Source organism: Macrobrachium rosenbergii, chromosome 12, assembly GCF_040412425.1.
Source record: "Macrobrachium rosenbergii isolate ZJJX-2024 chromosome 12, ASM4041242v1, whole genome shotgun sequence".
Taxonomy (NCBI): Eukaryota; Metazoa; Arthropoda; class Malacostraca; order Decapoda; family Palaemonidae; genus Macrobrachium; species Macrobrachium rosenbergii.
Window position 1 is genome coordinate 99,373,144 of NC_089752.1, and position 18,414 is coordinate 99,391,557.

At 37.9% G+C, this 18,414-nt stretch overlaps 2 long non-coding RNA genes and 1 other non-coding gene across 3 annotated transcripts in view; all 3 read left to right on the forward strand.

The window, feature by feature from the left end:
- Nucleotides 1-18,414, forward strand: part of LOC136843787 (uncharacterized) — a 252,844-nt gene that overhangs the window by 129,748 nt on the left and 104,682 nt on the right. The window lies entirely within an intron of this gene.
- On the forward strand, nt 9,653-13,901 carry LOC136844273 (uncharacterized). The gene is made up of 2 exons (XR_010854799.1): nt 9,653-11,090; nt 13,349-13,901. It is a non-coding gene; the product is annotated as an uncharacterized lncRNA (long non-coding RNA).
- TRNAR-CCU (transfer RNA arginine (anticodon CCU)) lies at nt 16,821-16,893 on the forward strand. Its single transcript has one exon. It is a non-coding gene; the product is annotated as a tRNA-Arg (tRNA).

Consider the following 18,414-nt stretch of genomic DNA (forward strand, 5'->3'; position numbering starts at 1 on the left):
TTCCTAATCGGTTACTTACCGAGAGACGCTTATTGCACGCAGTAGTAGCGAATGCGTAAAATAATTTTCATGACCAAATATATACATCATCTTCCGTTCGTTCCCCAGAGTGTGTCCTCGGTAATATTCCAGTCAGTTGAGCACCTTCTGGTTCACTGTTGTTCTACGGAAGATCACTGAAGGAGGAAATTCCATTTACATCGTGAAAATATTTCAGAAATTTAAATGACACTATATGCAGATAACCTGTTGGGATATTTGCGAGAGAACGATTATTTCAAGTAAATATAGATACATATTTATTTGTACATTTTTTTTCTTCGTGAAAACTACTCGATTCCTGGAGAAAAATATGAGCAAAAGAGGCGCTGAATTACCGCTTGGTCTTTTGGCCTAAACTTCATAATCAAATAAAAAAAATCTCTCTCTCTCTCTCTCTCTCTCTCTCTCTCTCTCTCTCTCTCTCTCTCTCATGATGTTAGTGAAAATTAAGTTTTTTATTGTTTTGTGATTCTTTTGATTCATGGTATAGCCAGCTGATCGCTAGAAAATCCCCACTTCCAAACTATATTTGTGACATTTTAATCATGAGAATCGTAGGGAAAATTACCATTTACATTAACATTTATATGTGGCTGAGAAAAAGTATCGTAGAATGGAGCTCAATATGGGACTGATATCAAGCAAGAGGAAAATAGTCGGCCGTGGCGTGGACGGCAATGTTCCTAGGATGTGTGTTCAAACTGCTTCAGGGTTGCAACCGTCTCTTACTTGGTTTCTAGTTACATTAATACGTTCATAAATACATTCAGACATAGGCATAGGGATGTATCAAGCCCAAATTTCACCTTTGGAAGGTACAAATGTCAGCCGTGGATGAGTAATATACCTCTAATCTTAGGGCGAGTCCACACTTCAATATAATATATCGCAAACATACGTCGATAAACACATTGAATGCAAGTCAGAGATTTATTGGTAGTCCCAGCCAGTGCTTCAAACGATTACCCAGCATTTACAGAAGATTCGCTCTCCAATTACGGTCTTTGGCTGGTGTTCAACCTTTTTGTAATGCGTGTAAGTTATGTTGCTGATGTGTGGTTGACACGTTTACCTGCTTTGTGGAATAAGTTTGCTGGGTGTGTTAATGCTCTCGATCTACTCTGTTCACCAAGTGTTAAATGGATACTAGCGTCTGCTGAGGTTAGAAAGAGAGAGAGAAAAAAAGTGGGAGTCTAGCAACCTCATTTCTGAAGACTTGCTGATAAACTGGAAGGTTGTACTCTCCTGGTGCCATCCCCTCCAAAGAGGAAAAGGTGTAACATGAAGAAACTACAAGTGCATGGAGGCGCGCGTGCCCACACATATATATACAGTATATATGTATACATATTTGTATATATATATATATATATATATATATATATATATATATATATATATATATATATATAGTCTTGCAAAACTATAATTTTGTTTGTTCATGTTTTGTTTCGCTCAGGATAGCCGGGGCGGGGAGAAGTCTCTCGGGGCAATAAATGTGATTCCAGAGTTGTGCAAGCATATTTTAGTGATGCTTACGACGTAATCAACTCGCCAAGTTCGTGTTGGAGAAACTTTTCTCTATACCATAAAGCAGACGGTATTAGGTAATTTTAAATGAACCTAGACTCATCTTAGGCCGGCCACACACGTGCAGTTTTAACTGACAGTTATGACTGTTCAGTTATAACTGACACAGTTTAAACTGACGTCAGTTAAAAATGAAATACACACACACACAGTTCAATCCCTCAGTTTTTACCATGGATTCCGAGGAGTACGATCTTGCCGCTCTCGTTGTATTCTTTGTAATGCTACAAACAAATAGAAAAAAGAGAACTAAAATGCGTAAACAGTGGTGCAAAAAGTGGTTACGAAGGCGAAATCAATGTTCTGATATTAAATTATTAAAGGAATTAAGTGAAGAACCAATTGATTTTTCACATATATTTTCATCTTGTTAAACATTGTTATTGATTACAATAACCGCGATAAAAAAACTGGCCTTTTATGGCCTATGACATTTTCGATTAATTTTCATATAATTTCAGTTTCTGAAAGCCATTTCTCATCTTGTAGGCCTACATTTATATTGCAAACATTGGGGTCTTTAGGTGTTCAGTCACTGATAACACCACGGAATCTTCAGTAAAGTCACTGCATCAGAACGCGGTCAATTATTTAATTGAAATTTAAAGGAAATGCCATTTTCGGTAATATTTATTTTTAGCAGCCTCTTTAACTATTATATAAATTTTGTTTGTTCATGTTTTGTAATACTTTTGCTTTTGTACAATGACCTTTCATAGTTTTTGTTTGAGGTTCCATAGTGGGGTACACTAGAGAACAGATTTCTTTACTCAAATATCTTTAAATCAGGGCAAATTTATGTGTGCGCGCGTGTGTAATATAAATGTGATACGTATGTATGTTTTATGTAAATACGCATATTTAGTTATCATTTAGTGGCAGCAATGCATTCATTTGTAAAGTTTCTATATTGCTGTTTTCTGTCATTATTAGTATTTTACAGTTTGTATGTAAAGAGTTACCCAAGAAACAAGGAACATTAGTGCCACAGGCAAGTTTCAGATCAATAGAGTTCGTTTTGACGTGCCATCTCAACAAAACTTAGAAATGAGAAGTTGAGAACTGTACAGTTACGAATCCCCACACACGCTCAGTTTAGTTACTCCTTTCAGTTAAAAATATGGAACATTGCATTTGTCTCAGTTTAACTGTACAGTTTTGTTGAACTGACGAAATGAGCAACTGAGGTTATTTTAAATGACCAGTTATAACTGAACATCGTTACTGAGTGTTCTGTCGTAGAAAAGCCAAATTGAGTTTTACCATGTTTTGTCATGTGCAGTCAATCGTCGATAAGCATGTGTCTAGGGATTTGTCAAGATGGTGCAAGAGAATATTCATTAAGAAAAATGCTAGTGCTTGACGGCATTACTTTCACTTTTGTGATTTTGTGGTTCCGATTATCACATTATCAGCAAGTTCTACGACGGTGGAAAGATATCGAACCAACTTCTATATACTGAGTGCTTAGATATAGACTAATGAGATACAGTCAAGAAGCCCGTCAAGTTTCAGGAGACTTTCAACATATAGTGAAGGTAGTTGGTTAGAGTGAGAATTGCAAACTACTGTTGGGTTGCAGTCAAGAATGAGTCTCCGGGGCAGCGTTTTGTGTAACTGATTGCGAAATTTCCATGAATGAAGCGAATGATTTGAGGAGCCCTTGCAAACCTTTGGTGGGAAGCTTGAGACACAACTGAAGTGATAATGAAGTAGTGCGATGGTATCGAAAATAGATGTCTTTCCCCGCCATTGATTTCTTGGGTAGATGCTTTAACATGTTAAATCGTAAATTTTTCTAAGATTAGGTAATTCTTTAATTTTGCATGAAATGGGCCTTGAAAAAGAACCCAAATCACACAAATAATTTTTTATTTTCTCAGTAAGCTTCATGTAAGCCTTCCTCATACAAGGACGTTGTGGCATTAAGGAATATTCCTGGAGAGTAATCTTATGAACTGGTTATGATAAATGATTGAATAATTATTATTGCTGTTGCATTAATTTTCAACATGTTGTTGAAACTTCATTTTGTTTTTGATACTTCCACATCATGTAACTCCAAAAATGCAAACAAAACACCCCTGACTTGTATAATGGTAAAAACAGTAGACTTAAGTTCTTTATCTCCAGCTTGTTCAATGACATGCGCAAAGATTTTGCTTTTTAGTGATTGATACAATTTAAACTTAACGAAACATTTCATTCTTAGCTGCAGAATCTTTTGATTTTTTGATGTTGCAGATCAAGCATTGAAATCGTAGTGCTACATCACATTTAGAACGAAATGCTCTTGGCTTCCCCTTGCAGGGTTTGTTTTGGCACCTGTGCTGCATTACATGTATCTGAATAACTTGGCCTTTGCTACCATTTCGCCCATCAGGGATGCCAGTACAAGACCTAAAATGTTTGTTTACAAGGTCGACCATTCTACAAAATCAGTGAAGTAAAACGCTGCCTCCCCCCGTAGGGGGTTAGTGCCTCATGCGGTGCACTGTAGGCATTACTTAGGTTCTTTGCAGCGTGCCTTCGGCCCCTAGCTGCAAGCCCTTTTGTTCCTTTTACTGCACCACGTTTCATATGCTCTTTCTTCCATCTTCCTGTCCACCCTCTCCTGACAGTTGATTCACAGCGCAACTGAGAGGTTTTCCTCCTGTTGCACCTTTCAAACCTTTTTACTGTCATTTTCTGGTTCAGCGCTGAATGACCTCATAGGTCCCAGTGCTTGGCCTTTGGCCAGTATTGTGCATTCAATTCAATTAAAAATTCCGTGTTGATCCGTCAGAATAATACAAAGAAGAATTGAAATTCCTGTGAGTTGTAAGTAATTCAGGTAAGTTAGGAAAAAAGTCTTAAACATTGGTATGAAATACATGATCTAGATTATTTCAGTGGGAAGGGTAAAGAGAGTGTCGAGTATTTCGGTGAGAGAAGTAGTGTGTGTGTAGGCTAGTTCAGTGATTAGAGCAAAGACTATGGTCAAACTTGACAAATGTGTCATTACTGGCTTGGTTTTATTAATTATTTATTTTTCTGCATGATAAATAAGCCTTTCGGGTAAAGAGCCGTGTTTCCATTTGTGAAAGAATTTAAAAGATTGTGTAAAAAGAGAAACGTAAAGTGATTCACTGTGGGGAAGAAACCTACCAATACATTTGAGGGCCTCTATTAGACTCACATTTCACAGAGTATTTTCTTCACATATGGCTAAGTTTTGTAGTTTTTTTTTTTTTTTTTAAATATCCGAGATATGTGTGATAATTTAGTAATTTAGTAAATTTTCAACCGCGTTTTAATGAAGTTTTGGAGAAAAATGGGAAAGCATTTCACAGTGACGCTAACAACGAAGTAGTGTAGGAAATACTTTGTTCCATATGCAGGTACCGTATGAGGTACCATATTGAATTGTTTTCGAGCAAGTAAATAGGGCTGGTTTAATTGTTATGGAGTCATTTTAAGGGCTTCATAGATAGAATAGAATAGGATCCTTTTTTAATATAGCCATTTAAATATGTATGGAATGATATGGGAGGAAAGATGAAGAACTGACAGAGAAATCCGTAAAAAGAAACCTTACTCTTGCCATGGTACAGCAGAGAATGGAGTACTAAAGGATGGCTTCCGGTCTTTGCTTTGTTGGTACTTAATCTTCCCTTTAGGGTTTCGCTTGACATTTGAAGTGCCATTCACTTCAGAGAATAGGAGCAAACATGCAGTGTTTTTATTCATCAGATATCCTTTTACATGTGTAAGGGATTATGTGAAGAAGAAACTACGAAGCTGTCTTCTGGTTGCATCATTGTGAAAAAAAGCCATACCAGAATAATTTCATAAACGTGTGAATACAGGATCGATAAACACTAGATCCCTACGATTAAGAAAAAGCCACACTAGCGACACAAAGTTTTAAGTAAATAAATATAAAAGTTGGAGCTTTTCGACCTTCACTAAGGTCCTCTTCAGCTGCACTGAAAAGTAATTGCTGACGGTGTACAGAGAAGTAAAAAGTAAACACAAAACTGTCAGTACAGTGTCATCCTAGAGTATCATCCCCCGTAGGGGGTTAGTGCTTTCCTTGCACCTCATGCAGTGCACTGTAGGCATTACTGCAACCCCATTCATTCCTTTTATCGTACCTCCATTCATATTCTTTTTCTTCCATCTTGCTATCCACCCTCTTTTAACAATTGTTTCATAGTGCAACTGCGAGGTTTTCCTCCTGTTACACCTTTCAAGCCTTTTAATTTTCTGTAAAAGAAAACTATTGTGCCGGCTTTGTCTGTCCGTCCGCACTTTCTTCTGTCCGCCCTCAGACCTTAAAAACTATTGAGGCTAAAGGGCTGCAAATTGGTATGTTGATCATCCAACCTCCAATCATCAAACATAACAAATTGCAGCCCTCTGGCCTCAGTAGTTTTATTTTATTTAAGGCTAAATTTAGCCATAATCGTGCTTCTGGCAGCTATATAGGACAGGCCACCACCGTGCCGTGGTTAAAGTTTCATGGGTCGCGGCTCATACAACATTATACTGAGACCACCGAAAGATAGATCTATTTTCGGTGGCCTTGATTATATGCTGTAGAGGCTGTACAGAAAATTCTATTGCGCCAAAGAAACTTCGGCTCATTTTTTACTTGGTTACTCTCAATTTCCATTTGTATTCTTAAGTATCATCACTTCTTGAAGGTGTTCTCTTATTGTATAAGTAATTGAGCCGTTTGGTGGCCGGAGCGATTCCCTTTAAAGGCTCTAATGGCAGATTGGCTGCTCAGCATATTAAGCGTTCTGTGAAAATGTCTTTAGAGTTGAACGCCTTGTTTTCTTGAGCAGTATCCGATTGTCTGATGAGCGCCCTCTACTCTTCTACTTCTTGTGATCTTTTGCGTTGGCAGATAATCTTTGCCTTGTCAAAATAAATTTGATGGTCTAAATAAAGACAATGGTTGGCTACGACACTGCCGCAAGAATTGGCCTTACATGCATCTTTATATTTAGCTAATCTGACTAAACAATCTCTCCCAGTTTCCCGATGTATTCTTGGGTACAATTTTTACCGTGAGTTATGTAGACGCCTGGATTTGATTCAAGATTCGCAACAGAATTATTGCAAAATTTTTGGTTTTACAAATAGTTAAAGGTGAAAGGAAATTAATTTACTGTTGATCAAAAATCTTGTTTTGTCTTAAAACATTTTTGAAGTTCATCTGGGTTTTATTACTTTTGTTAGACAATAACCTTTTGGGGACCTTTTGGGGTGGATAGGGATTTGGAAAAAAATGGTTTGGATATCCTAACTGACTAAATGTATTATTTACGTGATTGATCTCTCTAAAAACTGAGGGTCATAAGTTCTGTGAGGCCGAAGGAACAATCCTGAAATTACACGCTCTCTCTCTCTCTCTCTCTCTCTCTCTCTCTCTCTCTCTCTCTCTCTCTCTCTCTCTCTCTCTCTCTCTCTCTCCAAAGGTTGTGAATGGAAAAGTAATGTATGTAACTCTCTTAGTGGGTAGACTCCCCACATTCATTAAATGGGCGTTGCTTATCTGATCGGTATACTTCAACGTAAAGAAATAATAAAACGCCATTATTTTCCCATTCAAAACTAAAATCAGTACACTGGGAAATGTCATTAAATGCTGCAAAGGATGAGTGTAAACTTTCATTATTAAGATTACTTTATACGCAAGGAAGACCCCCAGACTTAGTTTTAATTTTAATTTTTCCAGTTTTATTTTTACTTATGTCTTTGTAAACGCTGCAGTTACCTTTTGTAACAGCTAAAGGTGACCTTAGTGAAGGTCGATAGCTCCTATTTTTATGTTGATTTACATACAGTGGCTTTTGTTCTTAACCAATGAAGACTGACATGAGGAATATGTTTCTATAACTGGATTAGACCCGTACAGTACACTGTAAGCATTTCTAAAAGGTGTTTGCATAATCCCTTCGGTCCTTAGTTGTATCTGCTCGTTAGCCTTTTCCCACTTCCTGGCTTCAATCTTGCTCTCCAACCACTCCAACTCCCCCTCTTCACTGTCTCAAGCGCTGAATTGCTGAAAGTGCCCCAGTGTTGGCTAAATTTTATAAATCAGTAAACGTTTGAAGAGTATCAATAGGCATTTGGAAAGTGAATGTTCACGGCTCCCACGTAGGATGCTTATGCCTGTCAGATGCGGACTTGATATTAATTGTCATGCTAACCTGTATTCACAAGCACTCTACATCGGTATACCATCACCATACGAACAGCCATATTTCAGTCGACATGGATCATATGTATTGAGCTGTGTCCCCTCTTATATAGACCTACAGTATGTACAGTTTTATGGAAGTAGATCCATGTTCCTGTAATTTAAAATTCACACACACACACACACACACACACACACACACACGTAATGCATTATATTCATATGTTTATTTTTTGTGTGTAGCACAGTCCGTAGGTAGCAAAATCCATGCGTAGATTTAAAAAAATCTCAAACAAAATATAGAGTATCATGAGTATCATGCAGTTACAAAATTGCCTAAGTATTGCTCTGAATTTTGACGAGACGTATATTAACATACCCACACACACGAGCGCATGTAATTGTGTGTGTAATAATCTAGGCACCTCTTCGGCTCCTCTAGCCATTTTACCACTTAATGTTTCCCAGGAGGTAAATGAGGCATAAGAGGCAGGGCCTTGGCGCTCTTGCTGTGGATAAGAAGAGATTATTGCTCTTTCAAAAAATGCTAGTCCACTGATTTTCATGCTAGCACATAAAACGCAAATTTCTGCTACTGCGTATGTCTTTTGGAGGTGTCTAAACAGATGAAATCTGTCTAGATCATACTTGCGGTACTTAGCATTTAAACATCATGCATTCCAGTGAGTTCACCATAAATACACACATACATATATATATGTATGTATGTATATCCATATAATATAGATATATGCATTCCTGTGAGTTCACTGTAAACACATTATATATATCTTTTCTCCCAATCTGCTTTATCAAATTGGTAGTCCTGTGAGTTCATTGTAAACACATTATATATATCTTTTTCTCCCAATCTGCTTTATCAAATTGGTATTTTAGAATTTGTGGTGCTGGTAATTGGGTTAAATATAAAATGATTACTGGGTAGTGATCACTTGTATATGAATCTTCAGCTACAGTCCATTCAAAAGTATATGTAATAGAAGAGGAGCAAATTGATAGATTGATAGTTGAAAATATTCCATGGATTAAGGAGAAATAAGTAGGAACTTCACTTTCATTTAAACAACAATGATTGTCAGTTGTAATTAGCTACTTTTTCATGACTCCTTGATTAACTTGATTACAGTTTTCATCCCATATTGGATGATGGGTGTTAAAATCTCTTACTACCAATAAGTGGTAGTTGGTTAAAATCGCCTACCACCAATAGTGGTAGTTGGTTAAAATCGCCTACTACCAATAGTGGTAGTTGGTTAAAATCGCCTACTACCAATAGTGGTAGTTGGTTAAAATCGCCTACTACCAATAGTGGTAGTTGGTTAAAATCGTCTACTACCAATGATGGTAGTTGGTTAAAATCGTCTACTACCAATGATGGCAGTTGGTTAAAATCGTCTACTACCAATAATGGCAGTTGGTTAAAATCGCCTACTACCAATAATGGTAGTTGGTTAAAATCGCCACAGCTCCTACCATTCTGCTTTGAAAATGAACTACAATCCCAGCAATTTCATCCCTTCCCAATAATCCTTAGAGTGAAAAAGAAGAGACAGAGAGGTTTGAAAGATAGATAAAAGGGTATTAAAAGGAAAAGAAAGAGGATTAAAGGAAACAGAGATGAGTCAAAAGGAAAACCTTGCAGCTGCATTATGGAACAACTGTTAGGAGATGGTGAACAGTAAGTTGGAAGAAAGAGAATGTAAATGGAGATACAGTAAAAGGAATGAAGGGGTTGCAGCCTTCAACTCAGAACCATGAACGTACAAGCGAACCACCCTTTGCTTAGGAAATCAGATTAATGTTGACTGTTCAGTGTCCTCATGACAGTTTTGCCATCACCTTGCAGATCTGCTTCCTGGACATCTTCCCAGTGTCACTCGCATACTTCTTCAACTTTCCCTTTGTATTCTTGATATCCTGCAAAGATGGCTTGGCAATGCCATACTCCTCCATGATACGTGTTGTAGACCAATCAGTCTGGATTCTCCCAATAATTTAAGCTTCTTTTGAAGGGTCAACACCTTCCTTGCCTTCTCAGGAGAAGGTGGGGTTATACAAATAATACACAGCACACACAAAAGTAACAGCACCTGCAATGCTGCAGGCACTCCAATGAAAGCCACGTGTTGCCTGGAAAGCATTGCGTATGGCAGACACTTAGAAACCTTTAAAAAAGTTACTAATCATGTGCGACTGGACAAAGAAGGAAAACGCTCTTTTGTAACCAAGTGTATTGATACTTTCTGGAAATAACCAGTTAAAGAAGGATATGTTTACAACACATAAGTCTATTGGCCTTTAAAAAAATGGTAATGGTATGTGTTGCCGCCAGTAGTGGGAAAGCTTACGAAAAACACACACCTTCTACCATTCATAATTGAGCTGATGACGTATCCATGTCAACCAGTTAAAAGTGATAAAGTGGCATGTGATGAATGTGCTTTAAGGTCAATAACAATCACGGGAGCTCTCTCTCTCTCTCATTCTCGTATTGTAACTATTTTGTTATTGGTTTTTCATCGTTTTATGCAGTGAAAATTATGACAAGCATAAAAATGAGAAATGATAGGGGTGAAAGGAAAATGTGTGTGTGTGTGTGTGTGTTATAGATGCTGAATGTGGGGGAGTTTCTTAGCGTGATATCAAATGCTTCTCTCTCTCTCTCTCTCTCTCTCTCTCTCTCTCTCTCTCTCTCTCTCTCTCTCTTTTATGTTGTGCATGATTGTTTTATTACAAGTTAATATCCTTTAACAAAATATGAAAAAACATACAAATGAAAAACTAAAAGTGTTTTTAACAACCACAAAAGCTCTCAAGAAGTCAAACGCCTGCCTACCCCTCTCCCCCAATCATGCCCAGGCTTCCCACACCAACCCTACCCTGGAGACGCCACCCCTCACCACCAATAGACTACCTTCTCACGAGCGGCTTTTTCCCAGCACAGGAAAACCATGCGGCATAGAAATCAATGAAGTTTAATGAGACCCTTCACACCAAGGTCTAGAGAGTATAGGCTATACTCTCTGGACCTTGCTTCGCACGATGCAGCAAAATTCCCGTGCGGCAGAGATTCACCTGCCTCATGCACTGTTACATCGTGCGGCGCCGAGCGGTCTAGAATACTGAGGGAGTGTATGGAGCTGTTCAGACGAACGTTTTTTTTTTTTTTTTTTTCGTGCGGCAGTTGTGGTTCGTCTGAAGCAGAGGTAGGGTGTTGATCTCCTTGCCGTCTTCTTTCAATCGGGTATGTATTTTTATGTATTGATATGAAATGTTTTTGCTAATTAGTTAGAATGTAGTATAATGACTTTTAAGCGATTTTTTTTTTTTTTTACAAATTTCCTCCGAACCTGGCGAGTGAGTTCACTGTCATTGAATACAATGCAATACACATCCACTATAATATGATGCAGTAGGACCACTATTCTTTACGTACCAGCTACAGTACAATGCAATAGGCCTACAATGCAATATGGCGCAACATCTTGTTGTATTCCTATTGTAGCAAATGTACTGTATTGTTGGCCTATTATATTGCAGTGAATGCACATTAAATTTCATTCAAATGCATCGCCATACGAAACCACCTACAATTCCAGTGCAATAGGCCTATAATACAATATGGGGAAACATTGTCTTGTAGGTATTTTTTCATTATATTGTAGCAAGTGCATATGGTATTGTAGTGAGTGCATACGGATTCACATCAAAGTCAATGCAATACCATACAAACTACAATGCAATGTAATGGGCCTATAATGCAATTACCTTATACAGATCATGGCAGGCTATCTTGACATAGGACTCCTGATTGGTGAAGTGGAAAAGAGACCTGTGTTATGGGATAGTTTGTCAGAAGATTATAAAGTCCAAAAACATGAAAGTACAAGCCTGGGTAGAGGTTTGCCAGTCGCTCATTGAAGTTGATGAAGAAAAAAGTACCACAGAAAAGATCAACATAGGCAAGTTTTATTTTGTATCCTATACCCACACAACAAACTGTGTACAGTTATATGGAATTTATTTTCCTGTTCGGTGACCTATAAATATGAGTTACAAAATATCTGTAGTCTACTCATCTTACTCATCATTTCATTGCCTTGTATTGCCAAGCCAGTTTCAACATCTCTGTTGAAATAATTACAGTAAGTATCCCTGATTTTATTGGCATACCTTCCACCCTGCAATCCTTTTGCTTTATCACATAAGTCCTGTGGTTACCAAAGTATCAACAGATTTGTATCCATCCCTTTGACGAACATGATTGTGCAGGACACAACAGGCTTTGGCAATGTCAACAGCAAAATCAGTGTTAACTTTCAGAGGTTGATGAAATATTCTCCACCTGTTTGGCATAGCGCCTAACTCTTGTTAGTTTAATTGAAAATCCTCTTTTGAATGGTTAAGTATCGTCCACCATAAGGTCGAAGAAGATTAACTGAAAGTCCAAATGCTTCATCCCTGACAAGAAAATGTGGCAGTATGTCATTTGTCCAAGGCAACTGTTCTGGAACTGGTATATTCATGCCATTCTCATGAATTTTTTGCCATAAAAGGGAATCCTGAAAAGCGGTCGAATCAGAATTCTTTCCCTATGAACCAGTGTCAACAAATGTAAAACCTAAAATTTGTATCAGTTACAGCCAAAAGGATAACAGAGAAGTAATGTTAGTAATTAAAATACATAGAACCACTGTCAGTTGGCTTTACAATTCTATCATGTTTCCCATCGACTGCACCAATGCAGTTTGGAAAATTAGACTGGTTTTAAACCTGCAGCAATCTTGCCCCATTATACAGTATACATTGTATATATATGTCATATATATTATATATACAGTGAACCCCTGGTATTCATTGGGGATGTGTACCACACCCCCCCCCCCTGCGAATAGCTAAATTCCGCGAATACTTGACACCCCTTTAAAATTGCTTATAACTGCCTATTTTGATAATTCACCAAAACAACCCTTTAAAATGCTTATACCTGAGGATTTTAATATTTTTATCACAAAAAGCACATTGTTACAAAAATATGGAAATAGAGTAATTTGTGAATATTTCTCTATAAAAATACTGCGAGTAGGTGAATTTTCCCCCAAATAATATGTATATACATTCCACAGAGAAATATGCGAATAGGTGAAGCCGTGAATCCGGAACTGCCAATAGGTGGGGTCCACTGTATATATGTATATATATACAGTATATATATATATATATATATATATATATATATATATATATATATATATATATATAATATATATATATATATATATATATATATATATATATATATATATATATATATATATATATATATATATATATATATATATATATATATATATATATATATATATATATATATATATATATATATATATATATATATATATATATATATATATATATATATATATATATATATATATATATATATATATATATACACACATATATATATATATTACTGAAACAAAAAATTTTTTTTGGCAGGAAAATATGTCCAAAGCAGTTGGAGAAACATACGAGACTTGTATGCAAAGAACAAGAAGAAACAACACGAAATGAAATCTGGATCAGGAGCTGTGCAACCTCGTCGATACATTTTCAGTGAGCAGTTGTCCTTCCTAAAGAAAGTAATGGGAAATAGAACCACTGCAAACAGTTTAACTTCAGACCACACTGGAGGAGGACCACACTACAGGAGAAGTGTCTGAAGAAGCACCCCAAGATTTCGCTGCAGGGCAGTCAGTGAGTGACACGTCCACAAACTGTTGAGAAACGAAAAAGGATGTCTAGAGGACAGGGTGATCCAGTTTATGGAATGTCATGAGCAACAGAAAGCAGATGATAATAAAGATTTTCTCATGCCCCTTCTCCCATTAGTAAAGTCTTTAAACACAGATGATAAACTGGGCAATGTGAGTGTGCATGTGTACGTGTGCGCACGCCTTCTGCAGTGCATACAGTTTAATATTCTAGACAGCACACAAATTCTAGCATCAATAATTTCCTGTATAAAGGTAAATAAACTGATTGTAATACATACTGCTATTTCATTTGCCTTCACCTACACGTACCTCACAGTCAGGGCAACAGCTTCTTCAGGAGGCATGGATGATCTCTTAACTGTCTTGTTGTCTAATTCCATCTTTCAATTTCCTCACAAGTTCTTGAAACGAAGGAGACGACATGCGAAAATAATCGAAGAACTTTTCTTCATCACCTTTCAGGCCTGAATATAATGTATACAGTAGAATGCTCCTTGAAGTATCGTGGTGTTTATTGGGTGGGTCTGCCATGTACACTGTCTTTTCTTTTTTAACACCCTGTTCATTAAGTATGCATAATTCACTCTTTGCGTGACGTCCTCCATCTCAAGGAAACTACAAGGTGAACTGAGTGGTATTTACAAATCATGATTTCTGCATGGTGAGCGAGCCACACAGGAAAAAACCGTGTGTGTGAAGACATCCCTTCTTGACACCCTAACATGCTGCAATTTTCCCATGCGAGAAAAGCCCCTCATGTGAAGGGAGCCTTTCTCTTTGTGCTTGTGCCTGTGAGCAGTGTTAATAACACTTCTCTCTGACCACTAAGCATTGCTAGCCAGTCCCCTCCCATCCTGTCTGGCCTTCCCCCCCCACCCCTAAATAACCAGTTTCAGTCTATTTATACCTGTAGGCAGTGCTGCCAACACTTTATGCCCCCACAGCACTACCAACCATTTAAATGTGTCTTAAATTTGTATGAGTTTTTTAGCATTCCTGTACAATATTTGCATAATAGTCAAGCGTCAGTTCTGTGCTCTATTGGTCAGTAGCCAGGCAAATTGTTTTACTTTTGTCATTTTGCCATTATGTGCTCAGTTTCTTGTGACTCTTCATAACTATGCTTGAGTTCATCATTCCAAGCAAATTGACTGCCTGGTTTTAATAGTTTTCAAATGGCTCCATTCTTTTAGCCACACTGAAAGCATACATTACTTCATTCATGAGGCCCAACAAAGATCTGACATCAGTCATATTTTTGGGATTTGGGAAGTCATGATTTCATCCAAGAATTTGCAGCTTGGTCTGACATAAAGTCTGGTTTTGAATCCAACAAATTTGTCTCTGTCAACTTGAAAAACAAACTTGTTAACCTAAAAAATGACTTATTTCCTTCCACATACATCACTGAATAGCTAGCTCGCTGAAGTATTTGAGTGGGTTTGCCCAAAGCAGTGTGTCATCAACACATTTGGTCTTGTTTGGGAAGTCAGGAACAGTTTCTCTGTAGGACCATGGTTAAACAGTTTCATCCTAGGACCATGTATTGACCCCAATAGGCGATAAATCTAGTAGGGTGGCATTTGTTCCCATGTAGTTATGCATTGTAATAACCATTCCAAGCATCTAATATTTTTCCTTATTTCAGTTTTGTACAGAACTTTTTTGAATGAATACTGTGTTGTTTCCCTTGTGGCATATGCCCAGGTCATGAAAGTCCTGTTTATTGAGGAAAGACAATTTTTATGAAGACATCAGGCAACTGTTGTCACCATGGTCACTACAAGTTTAACAATCAAGGCTAACCATGACTTCTTGTCAGTGCAGAGGAGCTGGAGTAGGTGTGTAGCAAGTTAGAAAAATGGGTTTAGAGCCCACCTTAAGTCTCATTGAAGGGATGGTCTTGGAGTTCTGTCATTTAGTGAGTATGGCTGAACTAAATTTTGTAGCTGTCTGCTTGCTTATTAGTTTATATTTCTTTTAAAGTATTCCAGTGTCTTTACATGCTTCTTGACTGAGATTGTATTTGTCATAGCTGTCTGTGATGAGCATTTGCCCCAATCTAGTTCTGCCAGGGAACTTATTGCTATAATTATTGGCAGTGTGCATTTTCTCAGTAACTAGGATGCACAAGAGTTCAAGTGTTTAACTGCAAGTAGAACAGAGTTTGGAGGGATAAGAAAAGAAGTGTTTCACAGAAAAGATAAAGCGAGAGAGATAGCAGAGTGCATTCAGTGGATTGGAAGGAGACTTGAAATTGTTCATAGAAGTTAAGGTGGGAATGTATGAAGGGGTCCATGGAAGTCAAGGTGGAAATATATGAAGGGATTGTTAAACTAGGTGAATTGTTTGCAAAATATATAAGAAGTAAGGATTGAAGGAATAAGAAATTTGGAGATATGTAAAAGTGGTAAAAAGGTAGTGTGGGGGGAAAAAGGGTGGAGTGTTGTAGGCTGGTTTGGTCATGTGGAAAGAATGGCATTTGATGAAGGAGTGTATAATCCTAGTGTTTGGAGGAAGGAGAGGAAGACCTAGAAATGGCGAGTGGATGTTGTGAAATGAGCCTTCTGTGTAGATTTATGTTTGGGAAGTTGGATTAAGCAGGGACCTCATACGCAGTTCGACAGTTGAAGTATTAATGAGAGATTGGTTATTTGGTTGTTTTTTTGCTGTGTGTGTGTGTGTGTGTGCATACAGGTCATGCACTCGCAAGTATCGGGTATGATAATTCATTAAATATCAAAATAGACGATAGCAGTTATTATCGTTTACAGTTACGCTAATTTGTCTTACAGATTACTTCTGTTCCTTATTATACAATTCTAAGTAGATATAAATATAACATGTAACGAAGACTGCGGAATCCTTTTCTGAACCCCGTATTAATGCAGATAACATTTGTAGAGATTGTTTTCCATATGTATAATAATTGTCATGATTTTTTGGACCTTGATTCTCCCATTTAACAAAATCTGGGACCATAACCATTGTGACGCCATATGTATGTGAAGTTATCAATCACTGAAGATGAATATATTTTCATATTTTAGAAGTGGCAGTTGAGTAGTTTTTTTCTCTACAAGTTTATTATAGATATTTAGGAATTTAATGTTAGTCCGTTACCGTCCCTTTTTTGAAAAGAAGCTTAACGGGATTTCAGTATTCACTGTCATAAAAACATCAAGAGGAAGGTTGCCCCTGTGGCCCAATGGATAAGGCATTGGCCTCCTAAGCCAAGGATTGTGGGTTCGAGTCCCACCAGGGGTTAGTGTTCCAAAGTTTTTTGTATGGAACTTGATGGTAAATTAGCCCTGGAAACGCCTGTTTGTCAGTAAGTTTGCGCTATGAAGAGTCAGTGTCGAAAAGAAAGGCTTCAGGAACTTTTGCACACGGTAGGAGATTTGACCGTCGGACGTTCCCTTTCACGCTCTCTGACTTGAGGAAGGAAGTGTTGTGCATGATTTTAGCCGGCTTTTTCCTTTCGAAGCTTTTCCCTTCAATTTTTGCTTTTGTTTTCATTGGATCAGCTAACAAATACACATTCATTAATGACGCGAACAGAAAATTTTGATATGGTCTGACTAGCAGAAGAACGAAGGTGGAGATTAAGGTGGTGGAGGAAGGGAAAGGTGCGGGAGGGGGGGGGAGAAGGAAGAGAGGTTTGTCCCACGTGTTGGCATTGGTGGGAGTCGGCGGCAGTCCTCTGGCCAACTCTCCTCACCACTCCTCTCCTCCAATGCTCCCCCTTTCCCTGCTCCCTCCTTACCCCATCTCTTAACGCCACCACCTCCACCCATTCCTCCCCTTCTCAACCACCATATAGCCTAGACCTAGACAGTACATCATGACCCCCCTAGCCAACCATCACGACAGGGCTATATGCCGGAGAATGCTGAATTTGAATTTCATTGTTGGGCTCATACAATTCAACACTAGAAAATACTGTAAACTATGGCTTTGTTAATTTGTGGTATTCCTAAATTACTCACATAGGGACACTGATACAACCTTCTAGAACTCAGTCCGCGTGGAGTCATGTGGTCCGTTAGAGGAAAATACCCGTTATGTCGGAACTAGATAATGAATTCTAAAGGAACAGCTCTCTCTCTCTCTCTCTCTCTCTCTCTCTCTCTCTCTCTCTCTCTCTCTCTCTCTCTCTCTACCAGATGTTCGTTTTAAACAGGTGCGCGTGAGGCTTTGGTTTATGTTCAGACGCAGAACGCAAATACTCTCTCTCTCTCTCTCTCTCTCTCTCTCTCTCTCTCTCTCTCTCTCTCTCTCTATGGACCTACAGTACACACGCAGATGATTATCACTCAAGTAATTACGATGGTATTTTGGCCTCTCGTCTTTATTTGTTGTAGATTGTATTTATTTTGTATTGAATGCGTGTAGCCTTGGTATTTGTTAAATTTTGTAAGTGTATCATCATTTTGAAAATGATATTGGTTACGTTTTAAAACACAATGAATTTTGATATTGTAGTACCACAAGTAGAGAGAGAGAGAGAGAGAGAGAGAGAGACCTGGAGTTGAATTTCAAAATTTTTCATTGTCAGAAACAAGAAAATTTCACCGGGAGCAAAAAATTAGACTTAGGTAGATAGGAGGTGGTGGTATCTAAGGTGAGCAAGATCTATGCCTAGACGATATTGATGAGTCCTTTTTCGTGGTATTTGCTCTTCTGGGAAGTGTGATGAAGGCCAACGTGGGAATCTGTAGTCATACTACAGATCCCGTATTGCCTGGTTTGAATGTTTGTCTTTGTCACAGTTTCAGAAAGCATGAT